The following is a 21481-nucleotide window of genomic DNA, read 5'->3' on the forward strand; positions in this document are numbered from 1 at the left end:
TTCCAGTTGTTTTAAATATTGTTTGCTGGCCCTTCGTTGGGATCATATATCTTTTGGAGTGTAATTTTTCTGATATACATATCCATTGATCATTAGGAAATACCCATATCTGTTTCATTAACTTTTCAAGCTTAAATCCTGTGCCCACTACAGCATATTTAGGGAGTTATTTGACTTTGAGATTGTTTGCTATGACTATTCAAATGTGTTTCTTGCAGGAAGCAAAATGTTGGATTTAGTTTTCTACTTTATTTTCTCATTCTATGTCTCTTGATTGGTGCATTTAGTTCATTGACAATGAGAGAAATGATTTTCATGAGATTTTGTTTCAGCTTTATAGAGGAATTTGGTGTTAAAATTACCATTTTTGTTCTGATCTGTACTTTTATGCTGTAGTTCAGTAAATAATGGGTCTCCACTTTATAAAAATTTTTCATTTCTTATCATTTCATTTCAATGTCCGATATTTCTCATTTTTTCTGTTATTGAGATATATCATGGTTTTTTGTTTATATCATTTATTTGTTTGTTTTAGTCCATGTCTTGTATCAGCCTTGGTAGTGTTGAGTAGAGTATAAGCACTGAGATGATACTCAAAACTCACATATGCATAGTATCCATTCAGCACTTCATTCTATGCCCAGTCTCACATCCATTTTTTTATTCACTTGATTACCATGTTCTTAATTTCCAGAATAATTTTCAGTACTCCTATTTTTTTTTATTTATGTAATGTGTACTTTTTTTTAGGTGAGCACATTTTTAATTTCTTTTGTCTCAAAGAAGATAGGAATTATCTGATTTCTTATGTTCCATCCTAATTTGGTCATTTATTTTTGTGAATATTATACAATAGTATATCTTCAAATATTTTCTTATGAATTAACTCAATTTACATTTCAATGCTAGCCTATTTGTAATGACAGCTTATGTGATTTTGATCAACCCCTATATTAAGAGTAACTACCAGAATGGACATTGCAAAATAATAAAACTTTTCAACTTAAAGAATATAAGGTAATTCTAAACTTAAATTGAAATAATTATAAAAAAAATAATTTGGTTCACAACCATAGTGAGTAAAGCATTATCTCCTCTTTCAGTAACTAATGGGAAATGCATACAAGAAATAAGAAATACCAATTTTAGAAAAGTACAAATTTTTAAAAAGTGTGCAGACTGTGCTCGCTTCGGCAGCACATATACTAAAATTGGAACGATACAGAGAAGATTAGCATGGCCCCTGCGCAAGGATGACACGCAAATTCGTGAAGCATTCCATATTTAAAAAAAAAAAAAAAGTGTGCAGACTAAGATTTCAGTAGCATGATTAAAATAATTTCATATAACATAAATCATCCTTAAAATAACATGAATAACTTATATATATGAATAAATTATATATATTTTATAAATTATACATAATTTACCCAACAGCTGCAAAAATACATTCTTTTCAAATGCACATAGAAGACATACAAAAACTAACAACTTGATAGTCCATAATTGTAGCCTCAACAAAATGAAAATTTAGAGCATATAATCTTAGCATGATAAAATTAAGCTAAAGTAAATAATGGGAAAATAACTAGAAAATGCTCAGTATTTTCGATATTAAAGAAATTAGGAAGTGAAAATAGTTTAAGTTGAGTAATAAAGTAAAATCTCAAAGTTAGGAAACCTATTTAATGTCATGGTTAAGTAACTATGTTAATCTTAAATACATAAACTCATCAATCAGGAAAGAAAATCAAATGATATAAACACCTCACCAAATAGCTCTCTGACGAACATCATATTAAACAAAATTCTAGAGAATCAAAGTATGTGGAAAAGAACAGCTTATAAAATTAGATATGAATACAGGTTATAGTGTTATGTGCTCAAAAGTTTGTTTTTGTACAAATTTGATAGAAATTAATGCCTCTACGAGTTTGATATAATACAGCTGGGAAAGGAAGCAAAAAGCATCATTAATGACTAGATACACAAAAAGTTAATTGGTACATGAACAGTCTATAAATAATAAATGATAACTATTAAAAATGAACAGACACTGCTTCTGGTCGAAAGACCACATTTATTCTAGGAACTCAGGAAAAGCAATTAAACCTTACAGAAATTGAGAACTATCCACACAAAACCTTGGTTCCTAAGAGTAGAAAATACTTGAAGTGATTTTTTAGATTAGCCTTAGATTACTTTGTCAGAGCAATTTCCAGTTTTTAGTTCAAAAAAAGAGTAAATTTAAACTGATACTCATTTTAAATGAATTTAGGGAGATAAAGATGGTTCAAATTTGTAGAAGTGACTAGAAATAAGAATATACACAGATAAACATGTTTGTAATCATGGTGCTTAAATAAAGATATTAGTTTAAAAAGAGAGAGAGATGCAGAGGCAATCTCCTTAATTCAGTGCTCACTGATTTGCACGTGTGAGAAAAAACGTTGGCTGGGGAAAGATTTGTAAAAAAGAAAGAGGTGAAATTATTTTCTTTTGGGGGTGAGGGGTGATTTGGGGCCACACCCAGTGATGCTCAGGTTATTCCTGGCTATGCCCTCAGAAATCGATCCTGGCTTGGGGGACCATATGGGATGCTGGGGAATCGCACTGTGGTCCATCCTAGGTCAGCCACGTGCAAGGCAAATACCCTATCGCTGCCCTACTGCTCCAGCCCCAAGAAATTATTTCTTGCACTTATTCTAGATTGATATTCTTTTATATTCCCACTCATCAGAGAATAAAGATCTCATATCTACCCAGAATTAGATAGATATCTAGAATTAAAAATAAAATGGAAGGCATTAAAACATATTAAACATGAAAAAGTAAAGAGAAGTAGCTATAAAAACACAGTAATAAACATAATTAAGGCAAGTTACACATAACAGTATATCAAGGACCTTTAGAATAAAGAGAGTAATCTGATATACATTTAATAGAGTTTTGGAAGAAAGGTGAAAGAGAAATAATTTTTTGGAAAATAATGTCCCCAAGTCTCCTATTTATGGAAAATATTAATCATAGAAATAAATCTATTATTTTCAAAATAAACTAGCAAAATTTTACTCTAATGAAAAGTTATATTTATTTTTATTTTTAGAGGCTACCTCTAGTTGTGGTTTGGGGGTGTGAATGATCACACCCTGTGAAGCTAAATCAGGTGAAAAATGGGTCTTAAGTTTCAGTACTTGGTCTGACAATGTCTCTCATATTTTTTCTTTCATTTAGAGTAATGTATTTAGGACAATGGTGCAGCGGTAGTGTATTTGCCTTGCATGCGGCTGACCCAGGATGGACCTCAGTTCAATCCTCTGCTTCCCATATGGTCCCCCCAAGCCAGGAGCGATTTCTGAACGCATAGCAGGAAGTAAGTAACCAACCCCTGAGTGTCACCGGGTGTGAACTAAAATAAATAAAAAAAAAAAATAGAAGAATGTATTGAGCCCACTAAAATAATCCAGGTTGATTGCACCTCAAGTTTATTTCACTGGCAAAATTTTTCTATTCAGCAGTGCTTGGAGGTTTACTCCATGTTCCGTACTCGAGAATCACTGCTGGCCGATGCAGGAGATTATGATTGATACAAGGGATTGAACCCAAGTTTGCCATATGCAAGGCAGAAGTATTCCCCATTCTATTATTTCTCCAGTTCCTTAAATATTCCTTTTAATATAACGCATTTAGAATTACAAATTACACAGATCAAGGGTGGTGTACATTATAAGACCGAAATTCAATCATGAACAGTTTTGTAACCATGTTTTAAATTAAGAAAATATTAAAGAACCAAAAAGAAGTTTGAAAAATAATACAGAAGATAGAGAGGTGTATAGTGGGTAGTATACTTGCTTTGCATGCAGCTCACTCAACATTGATTTCTGGTATTTTATATAATACCTGAGCCTAACAGGAATCATTCTCAAGTGCAGAGCAATACAAATTGTAAAATACAAAACAAATTGTAAAATAAAATGGAATATATGTCTAGTGTAATAAATATTGAAATTAAAAATGGTAAAAAAAAAGAAAAAAATTACAGATTGGGTATACATGAAAACATATTTAGCCGACCACTATTATGAAACATATCCAAGAAAATTCATGAATATATAAGCATAATAAATATAAAACTATTTCTGAGTACATCATAAGACAATTATTATATAAATTTTGCTTTGTTTTGTTTTTGCTTTAGAGCCACACCCGGCGGCACTCAGGGTCACTCCAGGCTCTAGACTCAGAAATCACTCCAGGTTCGGGGGCCACATGGGATGCAGCGGATTGAACTGAACCCGGGTTCGTCCTGGATTAGCCATGTGCAAGGAAAACACCCTACCACTGTGCAACCACTCTGGCCCCAATGAATACGTTTTGAACAAAAAAAGTTTTCAAAAACAGCTAGAAAAAAAAAAAAAGAGCAAATGAGGAAGAACAATTTTTACACGCAGATTAGTTCCCATAAATTTCACAAATGTGAATATTAAGGGAGAATCATCTGTAAACTAATAAATTTATACATCTAAAATATATATTTTAGAATGAATATAAAATAATATGAGAAAAAATGAAAGTGTATATTTCATCAATTAGATATAAAGAATAACTGAAAACATTTAAAAAGGATAAAGCTACGTAAGAATATTTATTCAAGATAAAATGTTGAAATTTATGCAGTAGATTAAAAACCAATAATAACAGATTTTAATATATATTTTTCTCATTAAAATGTTTTAAAAATTACTGCTGTTTAGATTAAAAATGACTTTTAGGTTGATAAAATAATAGCAAAATTCATGATGATAAAAGCAAAAGCAAAGAAAGCGGAGTGATTGATATATTTTGCAATATATTTAAATGGCTAGAAATATTTGAAAAAAATGTCATAAATGTAAGCTGTCTATTTTAAATATTAAAGTAAAAAAACTACTAAAATAGAAGAATGGTAAATCAAAAAATGAAGATAGACTAAATTATGAAGTATGCATTTTAAATGGCAGCTTAATAAAAATAATTAACAAAAGCATGTATGTCAAATAAAAGTCAAATATCAAGATGGTACATTTAAAAATAAGGCATAGTTAGAAAATAAATAAGTGTTCTGTGTAAAAGGGTTCCATGCTTATTATAAAATTCACAGGTTAAAAATAAAAGAATAAAATAAGGTACAACCTGACATATTAATAATACTGGCAGACAAAGTATCTCTCAGAGCAAGAGCATACTGCCAGGTGTGAAATGAAACATCATATTAATAAAAAGGTGAATTCACCTACAAAATATAAAAGTGTCAACTGTGTGTATTTATATAACAAGTTGTAAAATTACACCAAACTATATTATATATGTACATATGTACTATTATCAGAGGTGTGAAGTGATACCTTATTTTTGAAATTGCCATTTCTCTAACAATGAAGTTGAGTATTTTATGTATCTATGAACTATCTTTGGAAAAAGTATTTTTCTCTACTCCCTGTTTTTTTCCAAATAAGATCTTTGAGTTTTTGCTGTTGAGGATTTTTATTAATTTTAGACAAAATAATTGATATGTAATGTCTTCAGTCAATTGGTAAATTATCTTTTTGGTTTTGTGGTGGCAAGGATTTAATGAAAAAGGAAATCTTATACACTGGTTTAGAAATTTACACTTGCTAAATAGTTTATGGAAAGCAATATAGAAATTTCATAAATAAAACACTCATTTACTAGCAATGTAACGTAGGTTCTACTTATCCAAATATTTTGAAAACACAATATACATATGTATACACACATACACACACACACTATATATATATATATAGTGTGTGTGTGTGTCCCTATGTTCATGGGAATTATTTTTGCAATAGCCAAGATATAAGGTAAATGGCCCAGAGGTTTACTAGGATAACTGCATAAAGAAGTTAGGGTGGATATATTTTAATGACTACTACTTGGCTATTAAAAATATGAAGTCATGTCTTTTGAAAAATATTAAATATTATTAAGAAAATTAAATTAAGTGAAACAGAAAGTTAGGGGTGAAAGTTATAATATAGTAGGTTGGTCACTTGTCTTGCATATGGCCAATCCAACTTCCATCCCTGGCATTCCATAAGGTCCACCGAGCTTTCTACTAAGCACAGAGTCAGGATTAATACCTAAGTACAGTCAGGTGCAGCATAGAATATAAAGAACAAACAAAAAATTATTACAAAACACAACATACTTAACTCAGACTCTACAAAAATAACTATGATTAGAACCTTCCTAGGGAACATAGTTATAAAAGGCTTATGAGCATCGGCTCAATAGCTTTAATGTCAATTGAATTTTGGATAGTGAGTGTGGAGAAGTAATATATTATTCTAAAGATATAATTCTGGAATTTCTCTAAACATATAAAACACTTTTAAAATAAAATAATTCTAAAAATATACAAAGCAAAAATCAATTGAACCAAAAAAGGGGAAATAAAACCCATAATTATAGAGGCCAGGGATATGGCTCGAGACAAGGCTGTACGTGGTCCCAAATTCTATCTCTAACACCTCATGTTCCACCACCAACAGCATTGAATATAGCTCTGGAGGTCCCCAAACCTCAAACAGTGCATTGGTAGGTCGTGTGGTCCTGGTGGAGAAGGAAGCAGGAGAAGAGAAGCACCATATCAACAGGTCCTAGCAGTGAATGCCAGAATTGTATCACTAAGTATCAATAGCCTAAATATCACTAGTGCCTTCTGTACATTTTGCTTTCTGTACATTGTTGGGGGTTGGATTCCTCTTAAAATAAGTAATTATAATTTCATGAGATAGAAGTACTTCTATTTTAGTAAGGAACAAGCCAAGTAGATAGGAAATCATTAAGTAACTAGGACACCTAAATACAATCATTAATTCACTTACCCTATCTGAAAATACAGAATATTCCTTCTATTCCCACTACAACAGAATACTATGCATTCATTTCATATGTATAGAGAAAAATCACCCAAGTGAAATGAACATTAGAATAGAACCAACAGTCTGAGTAATTTTAAGAGGGGAAAAGTCATAAACATTATGTTTTCTAACTCTAACAAAATTATATTACAAAACAAAATTTTAAAAATCTTCTAGGCCCCAATAATTAGAAATTATTGTACAGTATATTTTAATATGTAAATAAATCAAATACATTATTACAATTATAATAAGAAAATATTTTTCACTAAGTAAAACTGAACTTATGGGCTATCATTACACAATGTTAAAGATATCTTAGAATTATAGTCTATTTAGTGAAGAAATAGGAAAATAAGTCGATAAAGTCGAGTTCTCCCATTTCTCATAAATACAAACTAAATGCAAAACAATTTCATATTACTTTGTAATTTCAAATATTATCCCCCAAAAAAGTTACTTCAAGAAAAGATTAATTCATTCAACAATTCTACTAAATATTTCCTTTTCGAGAATAAAAAAAAAAACACTTTCTAAATAATTATTCAAGCCAAATTTAATCTTGATGTATCAAAAATCAGACAAGATTAAAAATGGTGGTTAAGGTTAATCTCATACATACATATGAGGCAAAACAACTGTTAAAATTACAGGGCTTTTTATCATTTTAACATAGAGAGCAATGAGTATATTAAGTAATACAACAATTTTGATATGTTCAAAAATGATAAGTTGACTTATAAAACAATCAATATTTTTAATTAGCCACAGCAACAGGAAAAGAAAGTTTTATGATCTTAATAGAGGCAATAAATCAATTTCATAAAAACCTATGTCGTGTTAAGCTAAAAAAAATGGGAAACTAAATTTAGAAGAAATATTTCTTACTCTCATAAATCTAGGAAATAACTATGACTAGCATCATGTGGAAAAAAGTACTAAAATCTTTCCAATGTAGATCATGAGGTTACATAAAAGGTTGGCTTCCACAGCGCCCATACAATGATTCATTACAACACTAACCTGTTCATAACACACGGGGGAAATGACAATATTTGAAGGAAAAAAATGAAATGGTCATTATTTGCTGACTGAATGATTGTATATATAAAACTTTAATAACTAGAGATCCATTGATAGGACCAAATAATTTAACAAGATATCTAAATACAGATTCCATATTTAATTCCATATTTAATAAAAATAGTTTATTTCTCTACATTAGAAATAAAATTTTAATGAAACATGGTGTAGCAAGCAGGTAAACAGGTATGGTCATTTCAGTGTTAATTTAAAAAGTTATTCTTGCACAAATTCAAAAGTCTGAGGGTCTTTATGATGAACAGCCATTTTTTTCTTGAGAAAATTTTTAATTGAAAAATGTCTCATCTTATAAACTGACACTAATGGCCCATGCTGTCGTTTATATTTTGGCCATATGGTGTTACAGAGATGGATAAGATGTTTCCTTTTTGGTCTTTTTTGCTTGGATTCTTCTCCAATCCTTTAATAAGCACTTTAAAAGAGAATGTTTAGGGGATGGTGCCAAATTAATCAAGATTTTGTATTCTTTATTTTTTTTTTTTGGTCTCCAAGCCAGGAGCTATTTCTGAGTAGTTCCTGAGCGTCAGCAGGTGTGGCTCCAAAACCAAGTAAGTAAATAAACAAACAAATAAATAAATTTAGAAAGAATTTTATAAACCCATAGATAGTAACTGTGAGTGTAGCAAAATAACCACCAAAAAATAAATTAAAAAGTTTAAATAGAAGCATAATTTCTAATGACATAAAACTGTTTATATTTGAATTTAAAACAAAAGTCTAAGCCTATATCAAGCGTTCATGGCTTTAGAAAATATATCTTGGCTCTCAATCCAAGTAATAGAAAAAAAACCAGTTAATATTCACTTAAAAATTCACAACCAGGGCCGGCGTCTTGGTGGCGCTAGAGATAAAGTGCCTGCCTTGCCTGTGCTAGCCGAAGACAACCTAGGGTCCCCCAAGCCAGGCGCGATTTCTGAGCTCATAGCCAGGAGAAACCCCTGAGTGTCACCGGGTGTGGCCCAAAAACCAAAAAAAAAAAAAATCATAACTAGATATTAAGTAAATTCAGGAACTAGCATATTTAGTGAAAATCTCAAAAATGGCACAGGAGAATCAAGAAATTAGAGCCTATTATTTTTGTTTTGTTTGGTCTTTTTAGGGGGCACACCTGGCGGCACTCAGGGGTTACTCCTGGCTCTATGCTCAGAAATCGCTCCTGGCAGACTCGGGGCGACCATCTGGGATGCCGGGGAATCGAATCACCGTCCTTCTGCATGCAAGGCAAACGCCCTACCTACATGCTATCATCGCTGGAGCCTTTTATTTATGATACTTTTTGTATTTAGCTAGCTCAGATGTTTTAAGATTTTTGCTCTAAATTTATTTTTTTTATTTTTGTTCTTTACTTTTTATCTTGTTATTTTATTTTTCAAGTTGCTTTATTAGATGTGAGCATCTTAGTATATCACATATTTTTATACATACATATACACAAATTCATAGAAGTTTTGAAAATTTAGAGCATGAACACAAGATCATCAGGATCAACTCTAGACATGGACATCTTTAAGTCATCTGATCTACAAATTGAACCATATCCCTAGCCTCCTCCTCCTCCTACTCTTTCCTTTACTTCTTTTTCTTCTCTTCTTTTTTCTCCTCCTCCTCTTTTTTCTCCTCCTCCTCCACTTCCTCTTTCTCCTCCTCTTCTTCCTCCTCCTCTTCCTCCTCCTCCTCCTTCTACTTCTTCTTAACCTTTTTGTTCTTACTCTTCATCTTCACCTTCTTTTCTTTCTCGTCTATTCCTCCTCTTCCTCTTCTCACTCATCTTCCAACTCCTATTATTATTATTATTATTATTATTATTATTATTATTATTATTATTATTATTATTATTATTCTCTTTCTCAGTCTCTGGGCCTAAATGATTCCTATGTTGTTTCTGTTGAACTTATCAAAGACTTCTATTTTCATCTGTTTACATTATTTAAGTAGTTTATCCATTGTCTGATTATTTGCTTTTCCAATCTCTTGTGCTTTATGGAGTTGTTCTGCATCATATCTTCAAGCTCACTGATTCTGTCCTCAGCTGCTGTTCCTCTGTTGGAGAGACTTTCCATTTAGTTTTTCATTTTAAATACTGAGTTTTTCAGACACATAATTTCAGTTTGAAGTTTTCTGATTTCTTACTTTATATTCTTATGATTCTTATTTATGTTCCATTTAACTCAATTTATGCTTTCTTTGAGTTCTATGAGCATCTTCCATATTTCTTCTCTAAATACCTGATCTGAGAGGATACCTAGCTGGTTGGTACTTTTTGGGTCATCAGAGCTTCCATCTTCATTTTCTATATCCTGCATTGTTTCTTCATTGCCACACTTGTAGTGTAGTTTTTACTATGGTCAGTGGTGGGGGTCAAGGGTTAGAAGTGAAATAGCCACACTCATCTGGCTCCATCCTTATTGGGAGGTGACAGGTTATCAGGTTTTGGGCCCTGAAGAGTTTATGTTCACTGCCGTCTTCTTGGCTGCCTCACGGAGAAAGGACTTTTGCCTTCTTGATAGCAAGAACAACTTATAAAGAGCTACAACAAAACAAAACAACAAAACAAAACAAAAAAACAAACAAAAAGAAGTGGGCCTAATATTTTCTTTTTTGGGGGGTGACTTTAAGTGGGAACTCTTAACCACATTTTACTTAAATTTACAGAGGTAGTTATAATTCTCCAAGGGTCTCTAAACTGTAACTTGCAGATTATTTTTGGACTATATGCCCCCTACAATTTTCAGGGATGGGACTTCAACCCCTAACCTGACTGGGGGGAACTCTAAACTTACCCTTTATGAACATGTCCTTGGATTGAAATTCCTTCTAATGATTTCTTAACTAGGATTATAAGCATCCCTGGGATCTTACCTGGCTTGAGACACTACTAAAACTATTTTAGGTTCTTTTTTTTTTTTAATGCATAATTTTTTTTATTTAAACACCTTGATTACATACATGATTGTGTTTGGGTTTCAGTCATAAAAGGAACACCACCCATCACCAGTGCAACATTCCCATCACCCAAGTCCCAAATCTCCCTCCTCCCCCCCCAACCCCCGCCTGTACCCTAAACAGGCTCTACATTTCCCTCATACATTCTCAATATTAGGACAGTTCAAAATGTAGTTATTTCTCTAACTAAACTCATCACTCTTTGTGGTGAGCTTCCTGAGGTGAGCTGGAACTTCCAGCTCTTTTCTCTTTTGTGTCTGAAAATTATTATTACAAGGGTGTCTTTCATTTTTCTTAAAACCCATAGATGAGTGAGACCATTCTGCGTTTTTCTCTCTCTCTCTGACTTATTTCACTCAGCATAATAGATTCCATGTACATCCATGTATAGGAAAATTTCATGACTTCATCTCTCCTGACAGCTGCATAATATTCCATTGTGTATATGTACCACAGTTTCTTTAGCCATTCGTCTGTTGAAGGGCATCTTGGTTGTTTCCAGAGTCTTGCTATGGTAAATAGAGCTGCAATGAATATAGGTGTAAGGAAGGGGTTTTTGTATTGTATTTTTGTGTTCCTAGGGTATATTCCTAGGAGTGGTATAGCTGGATCGTATGGGAGCTCGATTTCCAGTTTTTGGAGGAATCTCCATATCGCTTTCCATAAAGGTTGAACTAGACAGCATTCCCACCAGCAGTGGATAAGAGTTCCTTTCTCTCCACATCCCCGCCAACACTGTTTATTCTCATTCTTTGTGATGTGTGCCATTCTCTGGGGTGTGAGGTGGTATCTCATCGTTGTTTTGATTTGCATCTCCCTGATGATTAGTGATGTGGAACATTTTTTCATGTGTCTTTTGGCCATGCGTATTTCTTCTTTGTCAAAGTGTCTGTTCATTTCTTCTCCCCATTTTTTGATGGGGTTAGATGTTTTTTTCTTGTAAAGTTCTGTCAGTGCCTTGTATATTTTGGAGATTAGCCCCTTATCTGATGGGTATTGGGTGAATAGTTTCTCCCACTCAGTGGGTGGCTCTTGTATCCTGGGCACTATTTCCTTTGAGGTGCAGAAGCTTCTCAGCTTAATATATTCCCATCTGTTAATCTCTGCTTTCACTTGCTTGGAGAGTGCAGTTTCCTCCTTGAAGATGCCTGTAATGTCCTGGAGTGTTTTGCCTATGTGCTGTTCTATATATCTTATGGTTTTGGGGCTGATATCTAGGTCTTTAATCCATTTGGATTTTACCTTTGTACATGATGTTAGCTGGGGGTCTAAGTTTAATTTTTTGCAAGTGGCTGTCCAATTGTGCCAACACCACTTGTTGAAGAGGCTTTCCCTGCTCCATTTAGGATTTCCTGCTCCTTTATCAAAAATTAGATGGTTGTATCTCTGGGGAACATTTTCTGAGTATTCAAGCCTATTCCACTGATCTGAGGACCTATCCTTATTCCAATACCATGCTGTTTTGATAACTGTTGCTTTGTAGTACAGTTTAAAGTTGGGAAAAGTAATTCCTCCCATATTCTTTTTCCCAATGATTGCTTTAGCTATTCGAGGGTGTTTATTGTTCCAAATGAATTTCAAAAGTGTCTGATCCACTTCTTTGAAGAATGTCATGGGTATCTTTAGAGGGATGGCATTAAATCTGTATAATGCCTTGGGGAGGATTGACATTTTGATGATGTTAATCCTGCCAATCCATGAGCAGGGTATGTGTTTCCATTTCCGTGTGTCCTCTCTTATTTCTTGGAGCAGAGTTTTATAGTTTTCTTTGTATAGGTCCTTCACATATTTAGTCAAGTTGATTCCAAGATATTTGAGTTTGTGTGGTACTATTGTGAATGGGGTTGTTTTCTTAATGTCCATTTCATCCTTATTACTATTGGTATATAGAAAGGCCATTGATTTTTGTGTGTTAATTTTGTAGCCTGCCACCTTGCTATATGAGTCTATTGTTTCTAGAAGCTTTTTGATAGAGTCTTTAGGGTTTTCTAAGTAGAGTATCATGTCATCTGCAAACAGTGAGAGCTTGACTTCTTCCTTTCCTATCTGGATTCCCTTGATATCCTTTTCTTGCCTAATCGCTATAGCAAGTACTTCCAGTGCTATGTTGAATAGGAGTGGTGAGAGAGGACAGCCTTGTCTTGTGCCAGAATTTAGAGGGAAGGCTTTCAGTTTTTCTCCATTGAGGATAATATTTGCCACTGGCTTGTGGTATATGGCCTTAACTATATTAAGAAAGGTTCTTTCCATTTCCATCTTGCTGAGAGTTTTGATCAAGAATGGGTGTTGGACCTTATCAAATGCTTTCTCTGCATCTATTGATATGATCATGTGGTTTTTATTGTTCTTGTTATTGATGTTGTGTATTATGTTGATAGATTTACGGATGTTAAACCAGCCTTGCATTCCTGGGATGAAACCTACTTGATCATAGTGGATGATCTTCTTAACGAGGCATTGAATCCTATTTGCCAGGATTTTGTTGAGGATCTTTGCGTCTGCATTCATCAGTGATATTGGTCTGTAATTTTCTTTTTTGGTAGCGTCTCTGTCTGGTTTAGGTATCAAGGTGATGTTGGCTTCATAAAAGCTATTTGGAAGTGTTTCTGTTTGTTCAATTTCATGAAAGAGTCTTGCCAAGATTGGCAGTAGTTCCTCTTGGAAAGTTTGATAGAATTCATTAGTGAATCCATCTGGACCTGGGCTTTTGTTTTTCGGCAGACATTTGATTACTGTTTTAATTTCATCAATGGTGATGGGGGTGTTTAGATATGCTACATCCTCTCCCTTCAACCGTGGAAGATTATAAGAGTCCAAGAATTTATCCATTTCTTCCAGGTTCTCATTTTTAGTGGCGTAGAGTTTTTCAAAGTAGTTTCTGATTACCCTTTGAATCTCTGTCATATCAGTAGTGATCTCTCCTTTTTCATTCCTGATACGAGTTATCAAGTTTCTCTCTCTCTCTTTCTTTGTTAGGTTTGCCAGTGGTCTATCAATCTTGTTTATTTTTTCAAAGAACCAACTTCTGCTTTCGTTGATCTTTCGGATTGTTTTTTGAGTTTCCACTTCGTTGATTTCTGCTCTCAGCTTTGTTATTTCCTTCTGTCTTCCTATTCTTGGGTCCTTTTGTTGAGCATTTTCTAGTTCTATTAGCTGTGTCATTAAGCTACTCAGGTAAGCTCATTCTTCCTTCCTGATGTGTGCTTGCAAAGCTATAAATTTTCCTCTCAGTACTGCTTTTGCTGTGTCCCATAGGTTCTGAGAGTTTGTGTCTTTATTGTCATTTGTTTCCAGGAACCTTTTTATTTCCTCCTTGATTTCATCTCGGACCCACTGGTTATTGAGCATGAGGCTGTTTAACTTCCAGGTGTTAAAGTGTTTCTTCTGAGTCCCTTTGGAGTTCACAAATAATTTCAGAGCCTTGTGGTCAGCGAAGGTAGTCTGCAAAATTTCTATCCTCTTGATCTTATGGAGGTATGTTTTATGTGCCAGCATGTAGTCTATCCTGGAGAATGTCCCATGTACATTGGAGAAGAATGTGTATCCAGGTTTCTGGGGATGGAGTGTCCTATATATATCCACTAGGCCTCTTTCTTCCATTTCTCTCCTCAGGTCTAGTATATTCTTGTTGGGTTTCAGTCTGGTTGACCTGTCCAGTGTTGACAAAGCCGTGTTAAGGTCCCCCACAATTATTGTGTTGTTGTTGATATTATTTTTCAGATTTGTCAACAGTTGTATTAAATATTTTGCTGGCCCCTCATTCGGTGCATATATGTTTAGGAGAGTGAATTCTTCCTGCTCTACGTACCCCTTGATTAATATAAAATGTCCGTCTTTGTCCCTTACAACCTTCCTGAGTATAAAGTTTGCATTATCTGATATTAGTATGGCCACTCCAGCTTTTTTATGGGTGTTGTTTGCTTGGATAACTTTTCTCCAGCCTTTTATTTTGAGTCTATGTTTGTTCTGACTATTCAGGTGCGTTTCTTGTAGGCAGCAGAAGGTTGGATTGAGTTTTTTGATCCATTTAGCCACTCTGTGTCTCTTAACTGGTGCATTTAGTCCATTGACGTTGAGAGAAAGAATTGTCCTGGGATTTAACACCATCTTTATTTCAAAATTTGGTGTGTCTTTTGGGTAGTCTTGTCTTAGATTAGGTCTTTCAGTTTTTCTCTTAAGACTGGTTTTGTGTCTGTGAAGTTTCTGAGCTGTTTTTTGTCTGTGAAACCATGTATTCTTCCATCAAACCGGAAAGTGAGTTTTGCTGGGTATAGTATTCTGGGTGAAGCATTCATTTCATTCAGTCTTGTCACAATATCCCACCACTGCTTTCTGGCATTGAGCGTTTCTGGTGACAGGTCTGCTGTAAATCTCAGGGAAGCTTGCTTGAACATGATTTCCCCTTTTGATCTTGCTGTTTTCAGAATTCTGTCTCTATCTGTGGGATTTGTCATTGTGACTAGGATGTGTCTTGGGGTGGTTTTTCTGGGGTCTCTTTTGGTTGGTACTCTTCGGGCATGCAGGATTTGATCACATATATTCTTTAGCTCTGGAAGTTTCTCTTTAATGATGTTCTTGACCATTGATTCTTCCTGGAAATTTTCTTCCTGGGTCTCTGGGACTCCAATGATTCTTAAGTTGTTTCTGTTGATCTTATCATAGACTTCTATTTTCGTCTGTTCCCATTCTTTGACTAATTTTTCCATTGTCTGCTCATTTGCTTTAAGTTTTTTGTCCAATCTCTCCTGCTGTATGGAATTGTTATGTATCTCATCTTCCACAGCACCAAGTCTATTCTCAGCTTCTGATACCCTGTCCCAGAGCTTATCCATTTTGTCATTCACTTCGTTTACTGACTTTTTCAGTCCTGTTAGTTGACATGTTATTTCAGTTTGGAGTTTTGTCATTTCTGCCTTCATATTTTCTTGGTTCTTATTAGTGTTCTGTTCAACTCGATCCATGGTTTCTTGGAGTCTGTTGAGCACCTTCCATATTGCTAGTCTAAAGTCCTTATCTGAGAGGTTGATTAGTTGTTCAGTCATTATCTGGTCCTCAGAATTGTCATCTTCATTCTCTATGTCTGATGCTGGCCTGCGTTGTTTCCCCATTGTCACACTTGTATTGTGGGTTTTTCTACGTGTTGTGGTGGTATTCATTGTCTATATGATGTAGGCAGCACACTCCTCTGGCTCCTCCCTTTCTGGATGGGCTGACTTGCCTCTAAGGGAGGGTAGTCCTCCGTGGATGAAACCTCACACTGGGTCAAATCTTAGGCCCGAGCATGCAACAGAGAAGACAGTCCAGAGAGAAATGTTTGCTTCTGTGATATAGCGCCGTTCTTAGTGTGATTTTTCCTTCTTGTTGCAATGGAGTTCTTTCCTTAGAAAGAGTGCACGGCCGCGTAGCGAAGCGGAGCGGCCGTGCTCCTCTGAGCCTCTTTTTGCCCCACTCGCAAGAGTTTCACGCAAGAGGACAGTAGACAGACATAGACAGGTCACACTCACAGTCTTTCACAGCTGAGCCCCACTGGGCCGGTGTACTTTCGCGGATTTTCCCCGCCTGGTTTCACACACAGGGAGCCAGCTTTTGCAAAGGTTAGCCGGTTTTTATGCTCTGAAGTCCCTCCCTTATTTTAGGTTCTTAATCTAGGAAGCACATCACTGAGGGAGGAAAACAGTCCTGCTTTACTGCTATCTCTTCTGACCAGATTCTGCTGTCTGGCTTTATTTTTCCTAGGGATAAATTTCTGTCTTGATTTTCAAAATAATCTGCTAAATTTCTATTAGTAAATGTATTAGCAAGTATTATATAATTCCACTATTGTGAATTAATTAGAATAGCAAAATGCAACAAGAGGAAAGGCTGAAAAGCAGAAATGGGATTTACTGTATAGAGGTAAAATTTGTTTGGACTTGAGATACAAAATAACTTTGGATACTGTTGATAGCATAATGTGAATGGAATTAATGACACTGAGTTATGGACATAAATTACTAAAATGAAAATTTCATCATATTTATATTTTACTCATTATACAGAAATTTCTCATCAGATTTCTATTGTGTGCTGTGGCACATGGCAGACATTGTGAATTCCTCACTTCTCTGCTGTGTCCTGGACCTTGAACAATCCTGCACATCTCCTTCCCTAGGACACTTCCTCAGAAAAGAGCTGTGCCCAAATACGAAGGGCAGAACATGATTCCTGCTGGATGCTTAGGTACATGGCAGATATTGTGACCTATCTCTTCTTTGCTGTGTCCAAGACCTAGAATCACCTCATCCAAATTGTTCCCTGAGGGAACTTCTTCAGAGGTGATCTGTACTTGCCCATGAAATGTGGAACCAGAGATGAGAAGTGAGGTGGAGCTGTCGCATACATCTCCTAGCAGATAACCCCCAGCACAATGTGTAGAAAATACTACACTAGAATATGGGACCCCCAAGCCAGGCCAAGCAGCAAGGCCAAGCAGCTGGGTCTCCAGAGATCTGGGAGGGAGGAAAACTAGCACATTTCATGGCCATAAACTTGGCTGTGCAGCAAACCTCCTTGCATTAGGGTCCCTTATCATCTGTCTTCATTTCCAAAAATCCACAGGCAACAACTGTACTTTGTTAACCATGATTCCACAATGCTCATAATTTTAGATTGTTTCTAGCAAAGGAAATGGAATGAGCAATATCCACAGGATAACCCTGCTTGGTCTTAACTCCTCATAAAGTAGGACATCCCCCGCCACACACATCATCCATATATCAACCAGCTCCCAAAGTGAAAATATAGATCCTCTACATGAGAAACACTGACACTCGGCTACTATTGACTAGGTCTCGATGGCCCCTCTCCCTTCACCTCCTCTATCATTGACTTTTGCTTGTTATGGGATTCTGTGGTCGAGATGCCCTGTACTTGAGGATACTCACTGATATGTGACTGTTGGGAGCCATCTTCCATAGACTCCAAAAACCAACTCACAGGTTGAAGCTGGGTTCCAGATCTTACCCCTTCTCAGCCTATGTCAAAAGACTTAAAAAGGACATACAAATATTCTTTGAATACCTCTTTAATTACATTTCTCCAATAATCATATCTATGACCGAATATCTTCTCATGTAGCGATAATTTTCCATATCCTTGGGATTTGTTTAGTAAAGACTTCTACTAGACTAGTCTTTGTCTAGAGTCCACGTAAGAAAAAGTTTATGAGGATTGTTGGTCCTGATATCTAAACCCTCATATGTACCAGGAATACTTTTTGTAGTTCTTCCTTTTTGCATAGGCACATTAAAATGGGAAAAGTTTACATATGCAAACAACTTTTTATCTAATAGAGATGGTAGCACATTTTAAACTGCAGTAGGACCTTGTACCCTGAACTTCTGGCATAGTGACTTAGCTTAGACTTCAGCTGATCGGTCATTGACCATTCACCTCTGAACTGCGACATCATCTGCAGAAACAAACAAAAGAAGGCTGCCATCTATCAGCAATCCTATTCAACATACTGCTGGAATTTTTTTTTTTTGCCATAGCAATTAGGCAAGAAAAATATATCAAAGCATCCATCCAGGTAGCAAAGGAAGATGTCAAGCACTCACTATTTGCAGATGACGTACCCATATACTTAGAAAACCCTAAAGATTCTACCAATAAGGTTCTAGAAACAATAGATCCATATAGCAAAGTGGCAAGTACAAAATCAACACACAAAAAGCAATGGCCTTCTGATATACTAATAATGATAGAGAAGAAATGGATATTAAAAAAATAAACAACTGAAATCCAACTACAAAAATGCTTGTAATCATGGTGATTAAATAAAGATTTATATTAAAATAGGATTTGTTGACCTTTTAAAAAAATCCAATTCACATTAGTGTCACACAAACTCATATACCTTTGGAATCAACTTAACTAAAAAGGTGAAAGACCTATACAAAGAAAACTAAAAAATCCTGCTTCAAGAAATAATAGAGAATACAAGGAAATGGAGACACATTCTATTCATGGATTGGGATGATTAATATAATTAAAATGGTAATACTCCCTAAAGCATTGTACAGATTTCATGGAATTTTTCTTAGAATACCCATGACATTCTTCAAAGAAGTGGATCTTCTAAGAAAAATCACCTGAAATCTATACAACATATACATATAAATTTACTTGTAAATGTGTTCTGGTTCATGCACTCCTCTGTGTTTTCTTGTTTTGTTGTGCTATCTTTTTTTTTCAAGTGGGCATTTTGTACCTGTCATGCAGTCATTAGGTCTTTATACACTGGTCCTTAATCTGCCCAGTCCTCTGGATGCATGTCAGTTCTCCTTTATATTATTGTATTTCCTTAACCATTATTTTGTTTGCAGGATAGTGATGGTGAGATTTGGCTCTGCTGATTAAGGTCTTCCATTCTTCTATTGCTATTCTGTCACTCTGGTATTGAAGAGGAGTTAGACTTTGCTAAAATAATAGATATGTTCCTTTGATGATTTCATATTAAGTAAAGTACATATTGTCTTTGCACTCAATTATAAAATTAAAAAATTTATATTTCTTGATTCTCATCTTAACCAAGGAAAATAAGGCCAGATTCTGCCATTCTCAAAGAACATTTTCTATGCTTCATATAATTTTTCTACTAATTATTTTCTTTCACCAGATATTTCGTTGACTGCTATTTTGGAAAAAATTACATCCTTTTGTAGCACTATGTAGTCTTTTCTATTCCCCATACTTCTTTTATTTTTTAAATAAATTTTTATTGTGACCAAAGTACATTACAAATCTCTCACAGAATTATTCATGGTACATAGTGACAATGAATGAGGGGCATTCCCACCACCAATGTTGTCCTCCCTCCACCCCTGTTCCCAGCATGCATCCCATATCTCCCTCCTTTACACCCCCCCACCCCAGAATACTAGTGTATCTGGTCTCCACTTTACAGCTTGTTGTAGATTGGGTATCTATTCTGTTGTCACTGGAGATAAAAAAAGGATAAGAAAAAGGGAAGAAAGAATTTGGTAGCAACTACCAAAAATAGAAAGAAGAGGAAAAAAAGAAAAGAAAGGGAGAAGAAAAAAATGCACCCGGCAAAGAAAAAAAAACTCTAAATAATAACCACAAGAGTGAAAAAAAAGTGGAAGAAAAAAGAGAAGAAAAATAAAGTCAAAAACTAACAAATCACAACAAGAAAACAAGAAAAAGGAGGGGTGCTGGAGTGGCAGGGTTTGGCGTTCCCCCCATTTTTTTTGTTTGCATAGTAGCCACAGTAAGCATTGGGGAAGAAAGGGGATTCCTGTGGCCTAAGAGATTCAGGGTTTCTCCGTCCTTGAAGCATACCATCATGGAATCAATCACTGGCTTCATATATACTCATTACCATATCCCAAGGGCTTTTTTGTGGTGCCAGGAAACTTTCCTCTCAGTTGTGGGTGAGAAAATCAGGCCATTGTAACTAGCGATCTTGGTATTTGCGCAGGTCGAAGGATAGGGTCTAGGATAGAGTCTATGGTTCGAGGTTCTGTTCCATCATTGTTGTGTTCAGTCTTCTGTAACAAGTGCTCCCTGTTTTCGTTCAGTCCCTAAGCCAAAGCCTAGGATATTATGGATCCAAAGGTTCTGCTCAGCCTCTGTTGTCAAAGCTGGGCCTCTGTAATAAGAAAATTTTTTAATAAGAGTCCTGGGCTACAGCCTGCGGTGGGTGACCCAGCTATGTGGTCCTGTGCAAGCCCTCGCCCTAAGTCCTTTCTGTAGGACGAACCACTGCCACCAAGAGTGCTCGGAGACAGGGCTGGGGCAGCGCTTCTGGGTCCAGACCCAGGGTCTTCTCTGGCTGGAGCCTCCTCTGTCTCCTTAACCCCGCCTGCTCCCACTCTGCTTTGCCCCAAAGCACAAGAGGTAATCCGGCTGCTGCACGCTGCCTGCTTCAGGGCCTGCCGCCTGCTGGCAGGGCCCAGCTGAACGGCTTATGGCAATAACCCGCAGGCCAGCACTGGTGTGAGTGAGAGCCTGAGCCTGCTGTGTCCTGCTTTGCCCCGGAGCCTGGGCAGCTAGCTCACTTGCTTGACTGCTGCATGTCCTCTTCTAGCCTAATGGTCCACATGACCCTTTTCTGGTTCCTTTTCTGGAACCTCCGGAGAAGAGCTACGTCAAAAGAGACACCTCTTGAGTGGGCAGACTGAAGAGCCTGTGTTTTGATCCAGCATGCTTTATATTTTTGTTTTGTGGCCTACATCCAGGGGCCACTACTGGTTCTGTGTTCTTGGGTCAATCTGTAGGGCTGCCATGAATGGAGCACAGGCCGCCCAGATGAGCGTGTATTTTGCATTTATTATTATTATTATTATTATTATTATTATTATTATTATTATTATTATTATTATTTGGTGTTTGAGCCATACCTGGCAGTGCTCAGTGTTTACTCCTGTCTCTGCACTCAGGATTAACATCTGGTATTGCTCGGAGGACCATATAGGATGCTGAGGATTGAATCTGAGTCAGCC

At 35.7% G+C, this 21481-nt stretch overlaps 1 long non-coding RNA gene and 1 other non-coding gene across 2 annotated transcripts in view; both read left to right on the forward strand.

Annotated features, from left to right (window-relative positions):
- The first annotated feature begins 1181 nt into the window (after positions 1–1181).
- On the forward strand, positions 1182–1288 carry LOC125997640 (U6 spliceosomal RNA). The gene has a single exon (XR_007491680.1). It is a non-coding gene; the product is annotated as a U6 spliceosomal RNA (small nuclear RNA).
- LOC125997426 (uncharacterized) overlaps positions 1211–21481 on the forward strand; it is a 66230-nt gene continuing 45959 nt past the window's right edge. Inside the window, exon 1 of the long non-coding RNA XR_007491657.1 lies at positions 1211–1301. This is a non-coding gene — a long non-coding RNA (uncharacterized LOC125997426). The remainder of the gene's footprint in view (positions 1302–21481) is intronic.

The sequence above is a fragment of the Suncus etruscus genome, chromosome 19 (genome assembly GCF_024139225.1).
Source record: "Suncus etruscus isolate mSunEtr1 chromosome 19, mSunEtr1.pri.cur, whole genome shotgun sequence".
Lineage (NCBI taxonomy): Eukaryota > Metazoa > Chordata > Mammalia > Eulipotyphla > Soricidae > Suncus > Suncus etruscus.